This window comes from Trachurus trachurus (genome assembly GCF_905171665.1).
Source record: "Trachurus trachurus genome assembly, chromosome: 5".
In the NCBI taxonomy this organism is placed as follows: Eukaryota; Metazoa; Chordata; class Actinopteri; order Carangiformes; family Carangidae; genus Trachurus; species Trachurus trachurus.
In genome coordinates, this window is record NC_139896.1 from 1,838,810 (window position 1) to 1,858,162 (window position 19,353).

The 19,353-nt window shown below is 40.5% G+C and overlaps 1 protein-coding gene and 1 long non-coding RNA gene across 2 annotated transcripts in view; one reads left to right on the forward strand and one right to left on the reverse strand.

Moving 5' to 3' along the window:
• Positions 1–19,353, forward strand: part of LOC310986485 — a 252,456-nt gene that overhangs the window by 62,212 nt on the left and 170,891 nt on the right. The gene's annotated exons all lie outside the window — the stretch shown is intronic.
• The window catches only part of LOC310986472 (guanine nucleotide-binding protein G(i) subunit alpha-2-like), a 94,121-nt gene that overhangs the window by 26,279 nt on the left and 48,489 nt on the right, over positions 1–19,353 (reverse strand). The gene's annotated exons all lie outside the window — the stretch shown is intronic.

Sequence of the window (19,353 nt, forward strand, 5' to 3'; positions counted from 1 at the left end):
TCCTACTCACTCTTCCTCCTCTCCTTCCTCCTCCTCTTCACTCTTCCTCCTCCTCCTCTTCCTCCTCTCCTCCTTCCTTTTCCTCCTCTCTTCTCCTCACTCTTCCTCCTCCTCCCTCTTCCTCCTCTCCTTTCTTTTCCTCCTCCTCTTCCTCACTCTTCCTCCTCTTCCTCCCTCCTTATCCTCTTCCTCACTCTTCCTCCTCTTCCTCACTCTTCTTCCTCTCCTTCTCCTCTTCACTCTTCCTCCTCCTCTTCCTCCTCCTCCCTCTTCCTCTTCCTCACTCTTCCTCCTCCTCCTCTCCTTCCTCTTCCTCCTCATCCTCCTCCTCCTCTTCCTCTCCTTCCTCCTCCTCCTCTTCCTCCTCCCTCTTCTCCTCCTCTTCCTCATCCTTCCTCCTCTTCCTCCTCCTCCTCTCTTCTCCTCCTCCTCCTCACTCTTCCTCCTCACTCTCCTTCCTCATCTCCTCCTCTCCTCCTTCCTTTTCCTCCTCCTCTCTTCTCCTCCTCCTCCTCCTCCTCCTCCTCCTCCTCCTCCTCCTCCTCCTCCTCCTCCTCCTCCTCCTCTTCTTCCCTTCATCAGTGTTTTACATCCTAACGCAGCCTCTCCTCCTCCTTTTCTTCTCCTCTGCTGTTTATTCTCGGAGCCTGAGGCGACGGCAGAGAGCTCATCTGCCACGAGGAATCTCACACTACACACACACACACACACACACACACACACACACACACACACACACACACACACACACACACACACACACACACACACACAGCCAGCGGTGGCTGTCAGTTCACTCTGAGTACTAAACGGCCTCGGGTGAAGTCTTTCTGGGATGACCCTCAAAATACACTACACAGCATGCTGCACACACACACTTTACACACTCTTTACACACACACACACACTTTACACACACACACACACACTTTACACACACACACACACACAGACACACTTTACACACTTTACACACATACAAAGACACGCACACACACACACACACACACACACACTGAGCCTCTGGGCAGGAATGGGCTGAGATGGTTTCCACAGACAGCTGTCAGCTCCTCCTCCACTGGCTGTGTGTGTGTGTGTGTGTGTGTGTGTGTGTGTGTGTGTGTGTGTGTGTGTGTGTGTGTGAGCTGAAGAGTCGTCAGGTTTCTGCTGAGCTTCAGTCTGAATCTAGTTCATATTAAATCATATTAATGTGGTTATTCTGACAGCAGCATGAAGAACACTTGAACACAATCAACGCTGACTGATCATTAACAGAGTCGATCATCACATCAGACGATAATATTCTGCATATTTGTGATAATCGTTAAACCATCGGCTGTTTTTTTTTTTCACCGTTTACCGATAAATAAATGTTACCGTTACTTTCCAGACTATAGAGCACCTGAGCAGATGATAGATGATAACTCTAGGGGCCCAGCGCCCAGTGGGGCCCACAAAAAAAAGGCAAAAACTCAACATCTTTCCAAGAATATTTGTCTTAGTTCTTGTCCAAATGTCTCATTTCTAGTCAAAACGAATCTCTTTCCACTTAAAATAAGACTCATCACCTAAAAATGTACTTGTTTTTAGATCATTTTCACTTAAATTCACAATAAATAGAAAAATCTGCCAGTGAAAGTAAGTTTTTTGTGTTTGTAATAAGGAAGAAAAACTTGCTCCACTATCAGATTTTTTCTACTTATTCCAAGTGAAAATCTGCTTGAAAGAAGTAAAAAGTGTCTAAAAACAAGCTGCTTTTAATATGATGAGTCTTATTTTAAGTAGAATGAGATTTGTTTTGACTAGAAATGACATTTTGACTAGAAATAAGACAAATATTCTTGCTAAGATACTTGAGTTTTTGCAGTGTAATGCTGCATTAGCATCAAAACAAAGAAGGCTAAATAAAAAAACGATAATACATACGTAGTCTAAGAAAAAAAAAGGAAAAGTTAGGGGGAGGGGCCCACTTTAGTATTCTTTTAGGGGGCCCAGAATTCATAGCAACGGCCCTGCACATGAGTATCAGCTGCACCAGCTAAATGTTAAAAGAAAATACATATATAGGCTGCACTTGATTATAAGCTGCAGGTTTTAATATTGTAACATGAGATATTTACACAGAAAGACAGTGCAAACCGAGAAGTTTTTATTACTTCAAGCAAGTCCAGAGTTGATATTCCTGTGTTTATGACACAAACGGGAGCTTCCCACTGCACCTGAACACACCGAGCGTCAACTTGGGTCTCGACTCCGCCAGACTTTGAATTAGATCTAGTTTTACAAACATGTCGGCTTGTTGCTTGAAGTAAATAAACTTCTGGGTGCATGTTTGAGTCTCCACCTGACGCTGTCTGTGGCTTTGAGGGATGGAAACAGCCTAAGCAGCAGAACTTCAATCCGCTCCCATTCATTGCTGCCGTGGCGACGCGGGGACAGACACAACTACCGCAAAACAGGAGACATTAAACTGAAAACCTTCAGATTCCTTCTTTTAGACCTACAATGTTAGGAACATACAGCCCCCAGTTGAATTTGCCCGGAATTGCCCTTTAATTGTATTAAACTCTTCATATAAATGTCTCGTGATACTGTTGAATTAAAAAACAACTAATTAAACATCTGCTCTGTTTAACCAGATGAACTGAGTCTGTTAACGAGCTGCTAGAATTAATGAATGAATGAAGCACCAATAGAGATAATTAATAACTGATCGTTATCATCAGAGCAGCAACACGCTAACACACACACACACACACACACACACCAGGCTGTTACAACACTGTGTGTGTGTAGTAGACCTTTGAGTTCATGACTGAGCAGGGACACACACACACACACACACACACACACACACACACACACACACACACACACACACACACGGTAAACATGCCCTGTGGAGTTTGCCCACTGACCCTGGGTCTGTTAACAGTCGGTCTGAGCTGCTGCTGCTTTGGTTAACAAATAGGTAACTGGACTCACACTGTACAACACACACACACACACGGAGCTACACAGACACACACACACAGCTACACACACACACACACAACGCTGAGTTTAACGTGATCTCGCTCCGACACATGAACTCATCAGAGGTTTTCATGTTCGTCTGCAGCAGCAGCGGCCGTTTTTACAGAGTGTTAACGCTGCAGTGAACACAACACACACACACACAGACACACACCGTACACACACACACATACACACACACACACACACACACACACACACACACACACACACACACACACACTGCTCCACTCAGCTTTAATATTTCATGTCGGCAGCTGCGTCGACTGTACAAGCTCATGTACTTTAATAAACATGTTGGAGGAGACGAGTTGTTACTGTTAACACAACCTGACACACACACACACACACACACACACACACACACACACACACACACACACACACACACACACACACACACACACTCTATTATGTAATGACATCATCACGCTGCGCCCCACTCTGGATGAATAAATAAAATAATTCTATTTCAAACGTGTCTAAAATGACAAAGATAGAAAACTAAAAGTAAAAATAAAAGTATCATCAAATCACAATATGCACAAGTTGGAAGAATGTCTATCTATCTATCTATCTATCTATCTATCTATCTATCTATCTATCTATCTATCTATCTATCTATCTATCTATCTATCTATCTATCTATCTATCTATCCATCCATCCATCCATCCATCCATCCATCCATCCATCCATCCATCCATCCATCCATCCATCCATCCATCCATCCATCCATCCATCCATCCATCCATCCATCCATCCATCCATCCATCCATCCATCCATCCATCCATCCATCCATCCATCCATCCATGATCCATCCATCCATCCATCTACTTATTTCCTGAATTCTGTTTTTTCCGTTTTAATCTTTGGGAATTCCGTTTTTCTTTTTTTTTTACCTTTTACTTTTATTTTCCTCCCAAACAGAGTGTGTTTTTAATGTTAATGACTAAAATGTAGCTACACAATTTAAATAGAAATTACTTTAAATGTATTGAAGTAACAAAACAAACATGACGTTTCCTCCAGACCTTAAGAACAACTCCTGCACGATGCAACACAACACCAACTAAATATTAATGTTTATGAGCTTTTAACTGTTTCCAGTAGAATAAATATACAGTATTAGTAAAAGATAATGTCCTTGTTTTTCACACACACACACACACACACACACACACACACACACACACACACACACACACTGATCATGTTTTACAGCGGGACCTCGGTTCGTGAACGGAGCGGGAGGCGACAAAAAGCTGTGTTTGCAGGAAAGTAAATACCTAAAACACTGTCCGTCGCCTAGCAACCGGGCAACGTGTCCGACAGTTGTGGTCGTCGTTCGACTCAATGAGGAGAAAAAACATGGCGGCAGAGACGGAAAAGAGGAGTCAGGTCAGAGTGTGTGTGTGTGTGTGTGTGAAACTTTCAGAACCAGTGGTCTGGTCTACAGGAACGGATGAAGCCGGTTGGATAAAGGGGTGAAACATCTTCAAAGACAGAAACTACTGCCCAATTCCAATTCTAGTTTTCATCCCTACCCCTACCCCTAGCCCTTAACCCTAACCCTTGAAACGGAGCTACAATTCTTAGGGGTTGAAAGTCAACCCCTAAGAATTGTGACACCCCTTCAACAGTCACATACGTCATCAGTCGTCAGTCGCTTTTGCCACAAATCCTGTATTCAAAACCACGTTAACTTAATAAAATAAAATAAAGTGTAATGCAGACTGATCGGTTCATTGTAAAACATTTATTTATTGATGTAAATGTGGTGATTTCTGTACCTAACGTTAGGCTCCAGAGCCCCGAGGCAGCGCTGCTCCTCTGTCCAATACACACATGAAGCTTCACTTTTAATTCAAACAAACTAATGCGACTGCCACAGTTGTTACATTTCATCAATGAGACCAGCATTTATCTCCTAAAAAGAATGTAACTACCCGGCGGTAAACCTTTAAAAACCTGTGGGTAAGTTAATTAGCGATGGTCTTTTCTCCCGGGATGACGACGGAGGTTGGCCGGCCGACCAGCTCTCGAGCCGTTGATCTGCTCCACAGGTGGAGCTTCACTTCTCCTAAAAACATTAGAGCAAACGTCTAAACAGCCTCATGTGGATAAACCGACCGCACATTGGGGATCTAAACAGCTACTTTCTCACATGAAAAAATATTAAAACTTAACAAAGTGACGTAATAACAGCAGCGCCACAGCGGACTGGAATTCACCCTAAGTCCAGGTGAGTGAACCTCCTGTTGAAGCCTTTGACCTGGACACATGATCATTATGAAGCTGTTGAAGATTTTCCCACTGGGCCGACAGCTGCTGCACTGCAAAAACTCAACATCTTACCAAGAATACTTGTCTTATTTCTAGTCAAAACAAATCTCATTCTACTTAAAATAAGACACATCACATTAAAAGCAGCTTGTTTTTAGACACTTTTTACTTCTTTCAAGCAGATTTTCACTTGAAATAAGTAGAAAAATCTGATAGTGGAGCAAGTTTTTCTTTCTTATTACAAGCACAAAAAACTTGCTTTCACTGGCAGATTTTACTACTTATTGCAAGTGAAAATTTATTTGAAACAAATGAAAATGATCTAAAACAAGTTAATTTTTAGGTGATGAGTCTTATTTTAAGTGGAAAGATATTAGTTTTGACTAGAAATTAGACAAATATTCTTGGAAAGTTGTTGAGTTTTTGCAGTGCAGCAGCTGTCGGCCCAGTGGGAACGTCTTCAACAGCTTCATAATGATCATCTGTCCAGGTCAAAGGCTTCAACAGGAGTTGACTCAGGTCAACTGGACTTAAGAAACTAAAGCAGCTGTAAATCAAACTGAGTGGCTCTGCAGCTCTGAGCTTCCTGAAGCTGCATGAGAGGTCAAAGGTCAAACTGGGTCAGACTGCACCAGTCCTGCTGCTGCTGCTGCTTCAACTAAACTAAACTAAACTAAACTAAACATCCACTTCTCCAACATGAGCTCATTCTTCAGTCTGAGCTGTGAAACCTGCTGCGCCCTAATAAGGACGCTGAGCTTCCTCTGACAGGAAGTAGACGATCTGACGGAGCTTCATCCTCCCACAGCTGATCTCAGACCAGAGAGAGAGAGAGAGAGAGGGAGGATTCCTGGCGTTCGGCAGCTCAGCAGAGCATGAGCTAAATGACAAGTCCACACATAAAAGGAAGAAAGTGTAAAGGGCACTTCCCACTGGTCTGAGATCAGCCGCTCGTTTCTTCACCTTCCTGCTTCATTCATTTGTTGAGCATAAAAACGAAAGATAAAATAAAACTCGTAAAAAAAAATAATGACAATACTGTAACTCTTGAATGAAAGGGGTCAGAAAGAAGCAAACTTATATTGTTCTACCCCTTGTTACGAAGAATTAATTCACAAATTAGATAATAGGCTACCTACAAGAAGAAATGGAAGTAGAAGAACAACAAAAAGTGGCATAAAATAAACTGAACGTCTGCACTGCAAAAACGAAAACAGTGTTGAAAGAATATTTGTCTTATTTCTTGTAAAAATGTCTCATTTCTAGTCAAAACTAATCTCTATAAGACTCATCACCCAAAAATGAACTTTCACTTGTTTCAAACAAATTTTCACTTGAAATAAGTAGAAAAAATCTGCCAGTGAAAGTAAGTTTTTTGTGTTTGTAATAAGAAAGAAAAACTTGCTCCACTATCAGATTTTTCTACTTATTTCAAGTGAAAATCTGCTTGAAAGAAGTAAAAAGTGTCTAAAAACAAGCTGCTTTTAATGTGATGAGTCGTATTTTAAGTAGAATGAGATTGTTTTGACTAGAAATAAGACAAATATTCTTGGAAAGATTTTGAGTTTTTGCAGTGTGCAGCCCAGCCAGCTACTACTCTTCACCTAACCCTACTCAGCTACTAACCCTAACCCTTCTATTAAGTGTTGACATGCTACATGCAGTATATAGACACATATATAAATGTACCATCACATGCGCACATATACACATAAATACATAAACACCAATATCTGTATATAAACCCGTACAAACATAAATTTTCACACATACATGTACACGCGCAGACACTTATGCTTCATGTTTCAGCCGCCACTTCCTGCTTCCATTCAAACCGCTTCACTCTCAAACCTCCTCTTCCTCCTCCTCTTCCTCCTCCTGCAGCACTAAGCCTCTTTACTCTGTGTGTGTGTGTGTCTGTGTGTGTGGCCGTTGTGGTGGGACTGTGAGCCGGACACAAAGGCAGCAGTGTGGGTCGGTTCGGCTCAGTGAGAAGAACACAGGCCTCTGCTGTTGGTGTTTAAAGCCTGGTCCGATCCAATCAGCAGCAGGACTGACTCACTAAGCCCCGCCCCCTCCTCGTCCTCTCACCTCCGGCTGCACAAACAAACATGGCTGCAGGGCCACACACACACACACACACACACACACACACACAGAGAGAGAGAGACTGGGGTCACCGGGGCAACGCCACCTCAACTGGGACATGATGAGCTGAGACGATCAGCAGCAGAACCAACCAGAACCAACCAGAATAGGGATGTCACTATGCCACAATTAATTGATCGCAAAGATTCCTAAATACCATCACTTTCCAAAAAAGATTAGGCCTATGTATGAACCGTATCGCCAAAGTAAAGGTAAATGCACAGATACTGCTCCATTTAACTAATGTAGCATTGAATTGGTAGGAATTTAACAGAGTTGAACAAAAACAGAGTTAAAGAGTTAAAACAGAGTTGTTTTAGAGGGAAATACAGAGACTGTTGATGAAAAACTGTCCCTGAAGGCAACGTGCATCATCTGTTATTATCTCATAGCGTGGTGAATGTGCAGGTCACAACTTGTCCACCAGAGCGTTGTGGAGTTGTTGGATTGTGTATTTGATGAGTTTGATGAGGGAAACCAAGAAATCCCATAATGAGCCTCCGTAGCGTAGCTCTGAGCAGCTCACGGCTCTGCTCCGCCGTTCTAAAAATAGCTTGCACCGACAATTAAAGGTAACAAACCTACTGCTATGACTATAGGGAGTATGGTGATGGGCCAGTTTGACAAAAATGTTGAACTATCCCTTTAAGTTACTGTTTGTTGTCGTCAGTCCTGTTTTCTCATCATGTATTGTTTGTTTGTTTCATCTTTCTTTCTTTCTTGAATTCTGATGCTTTGGCTAAACAGTTTTTTGAAGCTTTTCTGCCAACGAAGCCTTTGAATGAAGTTGTAAAAACTGTCATTTGTAAGTGATTGATTTTCTCTGATGAGGACGAGAATATTAAATCTGTTAAATCTGAGGTAAAAACAAAAAGAAACTCTAACAGAAGCTTCATAAGCTAAAGAACAAGACGAGTTGATCCAGTAAATCTTCAGACTGTAACTGTGTCTCTGTGTTATTGAACTCTTCAGTTGGTTGAAATATTAATAAATCTCCGGCTGCGCTGAGAGAGAAATGTTTTAATGAGACGATAAACTGAACTGATCCTTTACACAGTTACAACAACACAACGAGTCGAATGAGACACACGAGACTGATTCTAATTCCTTCTAATTAAAGACTCATCGATCACACTGAACACACACACACACACACACACACACACACACACACACACACACACACACACACAGATCAACATCCTTGAAGCCGTTGAGTCGACGTTAATGTGATTCTCATCTCTGCTTCCTGAGGCTCCGCCCACTGTGGGACATCATCGCTCCGTCCTCCTCATCCTCATGAGACTTCTCACAGTCTCACTCTGCAACACACACACACACACACACACACACACACACACACTGGAGCCAATAACACAACTACACTGTGTGCTCAGGTCCAGGAGCAGCTGCTGTTAATGCAACGAGAGAGAAGGAAACTATAGAGCTGCAACTAACTATTATTATCATTATCGATTAATCTGTCCATTATTTAAACGATTAATCGATCAGTTGTTTGGTCGATAAAATGTTAAAAAATGTCTAAAAACATCAATCAGTGTTTCCTCAAATGTCTTGTTTTGTCCACAAACCAAAGAGAGACTCAGTTTATTGTCATAAAGGAACAAAGAAACCAGAAATATTCTCATAGAAGAAGCTGAAATCAGAGAATCTGGAGCTTTTTTTCTTAAAAAAAAAACTACTCAAGTTGATTATTATGGCGTTTTTTCACTGGCACGGTACAGCACGGCCCACTTTTTTTGCTTTTCCACTAGCCCTAGTACCTGGTACCAGGTACCATTTTAGTTCCTCCTCGGCCCTGGTTCCAAGCAGCCGAAGGGATACTATAACCTGACATCAGCCGGCTGCCTTCCACTGATTGGGCAGAGCGCTATGTCCCACATGAGAATCAAACCCGGAAATTTCAAAAACAGAGCGGCAGCTGATCTGTATCAGACTGTTGTTGTTCCTTCACCTGAGTTAAATGTTGCTGTGTGTTAAACCACTGTGGTCTGTTAACGAGGAGCAGACCAGTGAGTTTGGAGCTGACGAGCGGATCGAAAAAAGACATGGACAATGTGGCTCCACGATCGCCCCCGTGTCGACCCTGCCCCCGCTGAGGAGGAACTAGAGAACTCAGCTGTAGTGGAAAAGCACCTTTACCGAGCCGAGCCGTGCCGTGCCGTGCCGTGCCGTGCCGTGCCGCGCCAGTGTAGTGGAAAAGCGCCATTAGATGATCAGAACAGTTGACGATTCATTTAATAATTGATTATTGTTGCATTAATTGATGAATTGTTGCAGCTCTACAGGAAACAAAGAGGAAGAGGAGATGGAGGTCAGAGGGTAAAACGAGAGGAGAAGTGCTGAGCAGGCGAAACTCTTACACAACTACACTTCTCCATCTCCTGTTGGTCTCACTATACTATACTATATACTATATTCTATACTATATGTTCAGCTCTCCCTCTCTATCTTCTTCTCTTCCTCCTCCTCCTCTTCTTCCTCAGACGCTCTGCTCGGCCCACAGAGATGCATCATCATCATCATCATCATCATGTGCCACTTCCTGTTCTCAGACGCAATCAGGGAGGAAATGGAAGCAGCTTGCATGAACATGTGCACACTGAGTGTACAAAAAACACGTGCACACACACACACACATAGACACATGGACATATCTATCTCTGTGTGTGTGTGTGTGTGTGTGTGTGTGTGTGTGTGTGTGTGTGTGTGTGTGTGTGTGTGTGTGTGTGTGTGTGTGTGTGTGTGTGTGTGTGTGAGAGACAGATGGCTTCGGCCTCGGGCAGAGAGAGTCTGGACGCTGCCGCAGCCACAACTGCTGCCAGATCACAGACGAGTCGGAGTGTCAACACTTACACACAGTTACACACTGTTACACACTAACACACACTTCACTCTGAGCATTTAATGAGCTGAACTGTCACTGAAACACCAATAATCAATAATCCAATCTCACTGCAATGAGATCTCACTGCAACAACTCTAAATCTCACCAAGAATATTTGTCTTATTTCTAGTCAAAACTAATCTCATTCTACCTAATAAGTCTATTTATACATATACATAGTTAAACATAAAAAGCAGCTTGTTTTTAGACACTTTTTACTTCTTTCAAGCAGATTTTCACTTGAAATAAGTAGAAAAATCTGATAGTGGAGCAAGTTTTTCTTTCTTATTACAAGCACAAAAAACTTGCTTTTTCTACTTATTTCAAGTGAAAATGATCTAAAAACAAGTTAATTTGTAGGTAATGAGTCTTATTTAAAGTGGAAAGAGATTAGTTTTGAATAGAAATGAGACATTTTGACAAGAAATAAGACAAATATTCTTGGACAGATGTTGAGTTTTTGCAGTGTAGACATGTTGTAATGTTTCACTCCAACTCTCTGATCACAGTTATCATTCATCAATCATTCACTGAACTGAACCGACTCCCTGAGTCGTAAAGAAGGAAAAGTCAAACTGAGTTTCTTCTGATTGTTCAACCATGAACACAAAGAGAAGGAAACGACAGAGTCACACGACGACGACGAGCTCTCGACCAATCAGGTCCTGAGAAACCGTAAAGATAAACCAACCGACCAATCAGAGGAGGCTCATTCAGAAATACATGACACACACACACACACACACTGTAAATCTCTGGTTGTTATTGATGAGGAAGCTGCACAGACGTCGTCCTGCTTCATCGATACAGGACAGACAGTCAGAGGAAACACTGAGGAGAATATTGATTTAATATTGATTAAATTAGATTAAAAACATAGTAGCAGGATTGATTAATTGGGTTTTGACTGCAACTGTAATACTGTTTAATTATTCATTTATTTTATTTTTTGGCTTCTTGGATACTTGTTTCTTTCTCGCTCTAACGGATTTACTGAAATAATGAATTAAAGGGTTAGGGGGTTAGGCTTTTATAAGCTTCAGCCTGCACCTTTTCGATCTATTTATGTTTTATTAATGAAACTAGTTGAACTAATGATGGTATTATGGAAGGTTGACTGATTGTGATCGATGCTCAACTGTAAATAATTTGTGTAAAAGACTGAATAAACTACTTCTACTAATATAGATAACTGAGGAGCTGTGTGCTGTCTGTCAGAGCTCAGAGGTTTTAAGTTGAACAGGAAGCAGCAGCAGCTGGTTTAGTGACAGAGCGACGCCTCCCTGCTGAGCAGCGACACCTCCTCCCTCTGCTCCGTCACCTCACACACACACAGCTGATCACATGACACACACACACACACACACACACATGACCCGACACCGCCCTCACACCGATCCTCTCTGAGGTCGACACAGTTCATCAGCTGTCATCTAAGATTAAATATAAAATAGAAAATAGTAGGACTGCAATCGATCAGTTTTTTGGTCAATAAAATGTTAAAAAATGTCTAAAAACATCAGTCAGTGTTTCTCAAACCACCAGACGACGTCGTCCTCAAATGTCTTGTTTTGTCCACAAACCAAAGAGAGACTCAGTTTATTGTCATAAAGGAACAAAGAAACCAGAAATATTCACATTGAAGAAGCTGCAATCAGAGAATCTGGAGCTTTTTTTCTTTAAAAAAAAAAATACTCAAACTGATTATTAGATTATCAGAATAGTTGCAAGACGATGACGACAAACCGAAGCCACTTTGTTGATAGCTTGTTGATCCAACATGGCGGCAGACACTTTACTTTTTGACGCAGCGTTAGAAAGTGTTTTAAGTCGTTTAGACCGCAAGTTTATTTTGAAAAAAGAGCAACGTTTAGCGAGTGGATTTCTGTGGCTCTACATACGTCATCGGTATGATTGATACGATTGGCTATAAGCTACGTACAGACGCATTTGATAGACATTCGTAGCTCTGGGCTTTACAGTTTTTCTCGATTGCTAAAACACATTTCTCGAAAGCTTCTCTCATTTTCTCTAAACTGTGAACACAAACCCCAATTTTCAAGCTACATTCACAAAACCTCAGACTCTTCTTGCAAAACCAAACTTTCACCTCAAAACAGTTCAATCTGTTCTCAAAACTGAACTATGTTGTCAAATCAGAATTAAAAACACTACTGAGCAGTCACTAAACACTACATAGAAAAATAGAAAACACAAAGCTCAGGACATGAAGCTGTAGAAATAAATGTTTATTGTTCACTGTAGCTAAATGCATGTTGCAAAACAAAAAACCTGTGCATTTAGCTCTTGTACTGTAGTACAAAAACAAAAGTACAAAAACCAGAAATCCTGTGCATTTTACACGTAGCACTTGTACAGTACAAAGACAAACTGAAATCTTGTGCATTTAGCACTTGTATACAGTAAGTCTATGTAAAAATAAAGTACAAAAATATAGAAATGAGAAGTGCATAACTCAGCCACAGCATCATTTCTCTGTACTGGATCAGGCCACAGGACTTCATCCTGAACTAGCTTACAGTATATGTGCCCTCACATCATTAGACACAAGTGTTATCAATTTTGAGTTGTTGTGTTCAACCGGTGAAACTTGTGCTTTAGTTGTGTTTGACTTTTGCCACCTGTGCTCAGCATTATATAACAGGTGCATCACAATGAAAATGTGTTGGTAATTTGTGTCGAAACAGGTGAAAAGTGCTGATGGTTTTGCCAAAAGAGTGACTGATTCAGTCAGTGGGTTCAGGCAACTGAGAATTTGGTTCAGACAACAGGGTTTAGTGTTTTAGCAATTGAGAGAAACTGTAATAAACCACGCCTCAAAAACGAGAAAATGAAGGGGTGGTTCCCAGACCGAATCTCAATCTACACTGAGATGAGGTCTAGTGTCAGCCAGGATAATAAAATGCCAAAACTATAAAAAAGGACAGGACAGACTCTCAGTGTTAGAGGATCAGCTGAGACTCTCTGGTCCAGGTCTCTGGTTCCATCAGCTCTGAGTTCTTCAGTCAAACATGTGATGGAGCTACGAGCAGCATCACTGCACCAGATGGACCCGTTCATTATTGATGCTGATTTATGAGGGAGAGACAGAGACAGAGCTCTCTGAGTGTCTTCTACTGTCTAGTCTACTGTCTACTGTCTTCTACTTCCCCTAACCCTATACTCCTCCTCCATGAGACAGAGACACAGACAGAGTCATAGTCACAGACAGAGATGGACCAGCCGAGCAGCCGAGCAGCAGCAGGTTCCTCTGTGTCTCTGTGTGATTCTTAGACAAACATGTTTAGAAACAGCAGCAACAGCTGGAGGCTACGGAGAGAGTGTGTGTGTGTGTGTGTGTGTGTGTGTGTGTGTGTGTGTGTGTTAATCAGAGTTTACATGTCACATTCATCTGCTGAGGTCACGCTCAGGATGTGTTTCATGACCTTTGACCCTGAGCTTCACACACACACACACACACACACACACACACACACATGTTCCAGCTGCTGAGACAGAACACACATTCATCTCTGTCTCTAACAAACACTGTGACCTCTGCTTTCTATTGTTACTATTATTATTATTATTATTATGGGATGCAGCTTCTGATCCCTCTCCTTATTTAACGTCCTGTTCCTCCATCGTTCACATATTTAACTCCATACAGGAAGTAATGAGTCACGACTCATTCTGTGGATCAACATCTGTAACAGCAGCAGGTTCATCCCTCAAGTTCAGGTTCAGATCTGTTAGAGACTCCACACTCAGAGGTCAGAGGTCAGAGGTCAGAGGTCAGAGGGAGCAGGTAAACATGTATCTACACTGGGGTTAAAGTCTCAGTCCGTCCTCACACTGCAGGCACAGCTCAACACACAAGTTTCTGTATTAAACCTCAAAGGTAATCTGATGGGATTTTGGATCATTGATCGGATCAAATCTTGAAAATGTGTTGTTTCTAAACTAAAACCAGATCCTCAGACCAGATCAGATCAGATCACGTGATCCAGTCTCTGTTTTAATCTGGATCAAACCCTCAGTTTGTGTTGTTCAGAACTGTTTAGTCGGATCAGGAAAACTTTGATCCAAACAATCAGGATTATTCTGATCCCAGCAGTTTGGTGGATTCAGAAACAACATGGGATTTAGATTAAATTCAAACTGGTCAAAAAACAACATTTATAATGTAGGATATAAACATTAAATTACATCTGAAACATTTAAAATTGTAGTGTTAAAGTAAATAAACTTAACTTGATTATTTCAGGACAAAAATAACTTTTCCCAAACTACTGGATAATTAAATGAAAACTGAAATTTGTCTTTTGAATTTTGAATTTGAAACACATGGTGTATTTGACTAATGTAGATTTGTTTTGTTTTATTCATTTGTTGTGGCTCAGATCAGGTCTTACTGTTTAAAAGACACGGAAGAAACAACAAAAAACAATAAAATTAAGATGGATTACATGATCCTGGAGAGCAAAGAAAGGGATTTCGAAAACCAGATAATTTTGATCCAGATTAAACCTTTTGAACAACTGAGATACAAGACAAATCCAAACTGTAGCAGGAAATAAATGGACCACAAAACCCAAACAAACAGAAGCACGAACCCAACAACCATCATCACCAATAACCTCCATCAGCCTCAGATATAAAATCAACCTGAGGAACAAACCAGACTAGAACCAACAGCAGTCCAGATGTTCAACGGGCAGAGGGAGAAGACTGAAAAACACCTGGAGAAGGAGATGGTCCAACACAGACCATAATATCAGTCTGTCAGAGTCAGAGAGCGATGTGAAGCAGCTGAGCTCTGCCGCATCATGATGCATTATACATCCATCCTCCATTAGCAGCTCCAACCTCTAGACTCAGAGAGAAAGGCTCTGATGAATTATAGATCTCTGCTTCAGAATATAAAGAAGTGAGATCTGGGAGAGAAACATCTGGAGCAGCAGCAGCAGCTGGATGATGCTGAGGAACAGAAACCAGAAGGAGAGACGGAGGGAAACCAGCTGGACCATCAGACTCAGGTGAAGGTGATGATGTGTCTTCAAACCCGGACTACTGCAAAAAACTCAAAATCTTACCAAGAATATTTGTCTTATTTCTAGTCAAAACAAATCTAATTATACTTAAAATAAGACTCATTACATAAAAAGTAGCTTTTTTTTTTTTTACTTCTTTCAAGCAGATTTTCATTTGAAATAAGTAGAAAAATCTGATAGTGGAGCAAGTTTTTCTTTCTTATTACAAACACAAAAAACTTGCTTTCACTGGCAGATTTTTCTACTTATTTCAAGTGAAAATTTGTTTGAAACAAATGAAATCATTAATTTTTAGGTGATGAGTCTTATTTTAAGTGGAAAGAGATTAGTTTTGACTAGAAATGAGACATTTTGACAAGAAATAAGAAAAAGATTCTTGGGAAGATTTTGAGTTTTTGCAGTGTGTGCACTGCAAAAACTCAAAATCTTCCCAAGAATCTTTCTAGTCAAAATGTAATTTCTAATTTCAAAACAAATCTCATTCTACTTAAAATAAGACTCATCACATTAAAAAGCAGCTCTTTTTTTTACTTTTTACTTCTTTCAAGCAAATTTTCACTTGAAATAAGTAGAAAAATCTGACAGTGGATCAAGTTTTTCTTTCTTATTACAAACACAAAAAACTTACTTTCACTGGCAGATTTTTCTACTTATTTCAAGTGAAAGTTTGTTTGAAACAAGTGAAAATGATCTAAAAACAAGTTCATTTTAAGGTGATGAGTCTTATTTTAAGTGGAAAGAGATTAGTTTGGACTAGAAATGAGACATTTTGACAAGAAATAAGACAAATAATATTCTTGGAAAGATTTTGAGTTTTTGCAGTGTGGGCTGGAGATTAAGTTCACTCTTTTGCCTCTTTATCAATATTTCCAAAACACCAATATAAAATAAAACTAGAGTCTTGAAGTCAAACACTGTAGAGAGTTATTAAGAGTTCGATGCAGCAGAGAAACCCCGAGCCGTGTCCCAAGAGAAGTAAAGGAAAATACACAGACACGACAGGCTTCACTCTCTTTGACCGTCAGCCTTACAGTAGCCTATATACTGGTGACATCAAACACTGGACTTTGACATGTTTAGTACGTTAGTTTGCATATTGCTCCTCTCGTCTTTCTGCTATTTCTGACTTTGCAGGGCCGAACCTCCCTCCTGCTGCAGCTACGTGTTCACAGAGGGTTAAAGTTCACAGAGGAGTCATGGATGCAGACAGTAGCTACATCTAGATCTAGGTGTATGGTGGATGTTCATTGAGAGCAACAGGAGTTCAATTGAAAACAATATGAAGAGTAAAAGTTAAACAAATGATTATACACTATAACTATAATGATATAATAAGGTCTACACAATTTTCTATGTTCTTTTTAGAGTAAATAAGCGCGCGCACATCCAGTTTCAAAAAAAGGTGCTGGCCTCAAACGTAAGAGACCGCACACTTCAGCTCCCTTACGTGCAGATTTATTAGCACATCAAAAATAAAAAGACAGTAACGTTTCGAGCGCACTGCTCTTCTTCAGACTCAAACTCATTTGTATAAGACCGCTCCATTTTTAAACCTTCCCCTGAGGGTCACATGATGAGTCGCATTAAGGGAAATACATAAATCAGAACAAACCTTGTGTTGAAGTAGAAAAGACATAGAATATATACATAATATATACGCAAATAATCTATCAACATAGATAGAACTCCATCATAATTTACATGAGATCAAAGCCCATCAGGCCAAATGGCCGTCATAAAGATCTACACTGCAAAAACTCTAAATCTTTCCAAGAATATTTGTCTTATTTCTTGTCAAAATGTCTCATTTCTAGTCAAAACAAATCTCTTTCCACTTAAAATAAGACTCATCACCTGAAAATTTACTTGTTTTTAGATCATTTTCATTTGTTTCAAACTAATTTTCACTTGAAATAAGTAGAAAAATCTGCCAGTGAAAGCAAGTTTTTTTTGTGCTTGTAATAAGAAAGAAAAACTTGCTCCACTATCAGATTTTTCTACTTATTTCAAGTGAAAATCTGCTTGAAAGAATTGAAAAGTGTCTAAAAACAAGCTGCTTTTTAATGTGATGAGTCTTGTTTTAAGCATAATGAGATTTGTTTGGACTAGAAATAACATTTTGACTAGAAATAAGACAAATATTCTTGGTAATATATTTGAGTTTTTGCAGTGTAGTAAATTAGAGGCGCCTCTTAGTATTAGGATGGCTAATTTTTAATACAATTATGTTCTTTTTAGCCATTATACACACAATTTTACACTCCAGTGTCACTGGGTTTGTGCAGTTTGCTATAAGAAGGATTTAAATGTCATTCACATTGAAATCCTGAATGACACTGAAGAACACTGAGCAGCAGCAACACTGAAGACTGACGACTGAAAACAAAGAAACCAGAACTTCATCAGTCAGTACGATCACATGACACCGGAAAAACACTAATTAATCCGTCTCTAACTGGACGACTGAAGTTCCTGTAAAGGTATTAGTCCGACCCAGACTGAAACACCCAGGTGATGTGATTGAAAACTGATTTTATGCCTTTAGAGAGACAGGAAGCTGCAGCCTCGGTGCATGAGGCGTCGGCTACTACACCCAGTCAGCTTCATGTCAACGCCTCAACCTGACTGGAACTGGACCATGCATGTGTTAGTTACCATGCATGGTGCACGCTCTGCAAACGTAGAGACGATGCAGAGAGAAGCATAAACAGCGTCAGAGCTGATTCAGTTCACTTCACACAGAAACAACACACAGAGCAACAACCAGCGAGTTTCATCACTGCAAAAACTCAAAATCTTTCCAAGAATATTTGTCTTATTTCTTGTCAAAATCTCTAATTTTTCTAGTCAAAACTAATCTCTTTCCACTTAAAATAAGACTTGTCACCTAAAAATTAACTTGTTTTTAGATCATTTTCACTTGTTTCAAACTAATTTTCACTTGAAATAAGTAGAAAAATCTGCCAGTGAAAGCAAGTTTTTTGTGTTTGTAATAAGGAAGAAAAACTTGCTCCACTATCAGATTTTTCTACTTATTTCAAGTGAAAATCTGAAGTAAAAAGTGTCTAAAAACAAGCTGCTTTTTATGTGATGAGTCTTATTTTAAGTAGAATGAGATTAATTTTTACTAGAATTAAGACAAATATTATTGGTAAGATTTTGAGTTTTTGCAGTGAACCTTCATCATATCTGAGTCTAACTGAGTTCTGTGACATCTGTAACAGTAAAACACACAGCTGAGCTCCTGTTGCCTGCAGCTCCTCTCAGCTCTTTAAATGTCAGTGTTGTCATGCCGACAGGGCTGGTCTTTCTTCACCTTGACCCAGTTCACAGAGAAACTTTGGCTCTAGTGGAAACAACAGTCTGAACTTTTCCACGTCTGCACTGAACCTTTAAAAGACACACTGAGACCTGTGTCGTCCCAACACTTCCAGTTCTCTCTGCAGGTGTGTGTGTGCGTGTGTGTGTGTGTGTGTGTGTGTGTGTGTGTGTGTGTGTGTGTGTGTGTGTGTGTGTGTGTGTGTGTGTGTGTGTGTGTGTGTGTGTGTGTGTGTGTGTGTGAGTCTGGGCCGGTATAATTACTGCAGCTCAGTGAAAGGTCAGGGATGAAAGCGTGCGGCCGGTCAGCGTGGCCTTCTCTCCCTCGGCCTTGAAGCTGCAGACATGAAAGGAGGAAGCAGCAGACGGAGCTGCAGCGTCAGCAGCTTCGGCTGCTTTCAACCACACAGACACTTTGAACCGCTTTAACTTTATTAATAATATTAAACTGCTGTCTGCACATTAACTAGAAAGTCACATTAGAAATGAAGTCAAAGTTATCAACGCCTTCATTTTGGCGATTCAATTTAAACCTTTAACGTTGTTCTGTTTACATCCGGCTGCAGCAGCTGAACCATAACCTCTGGTCACGTGTCAAACAAAC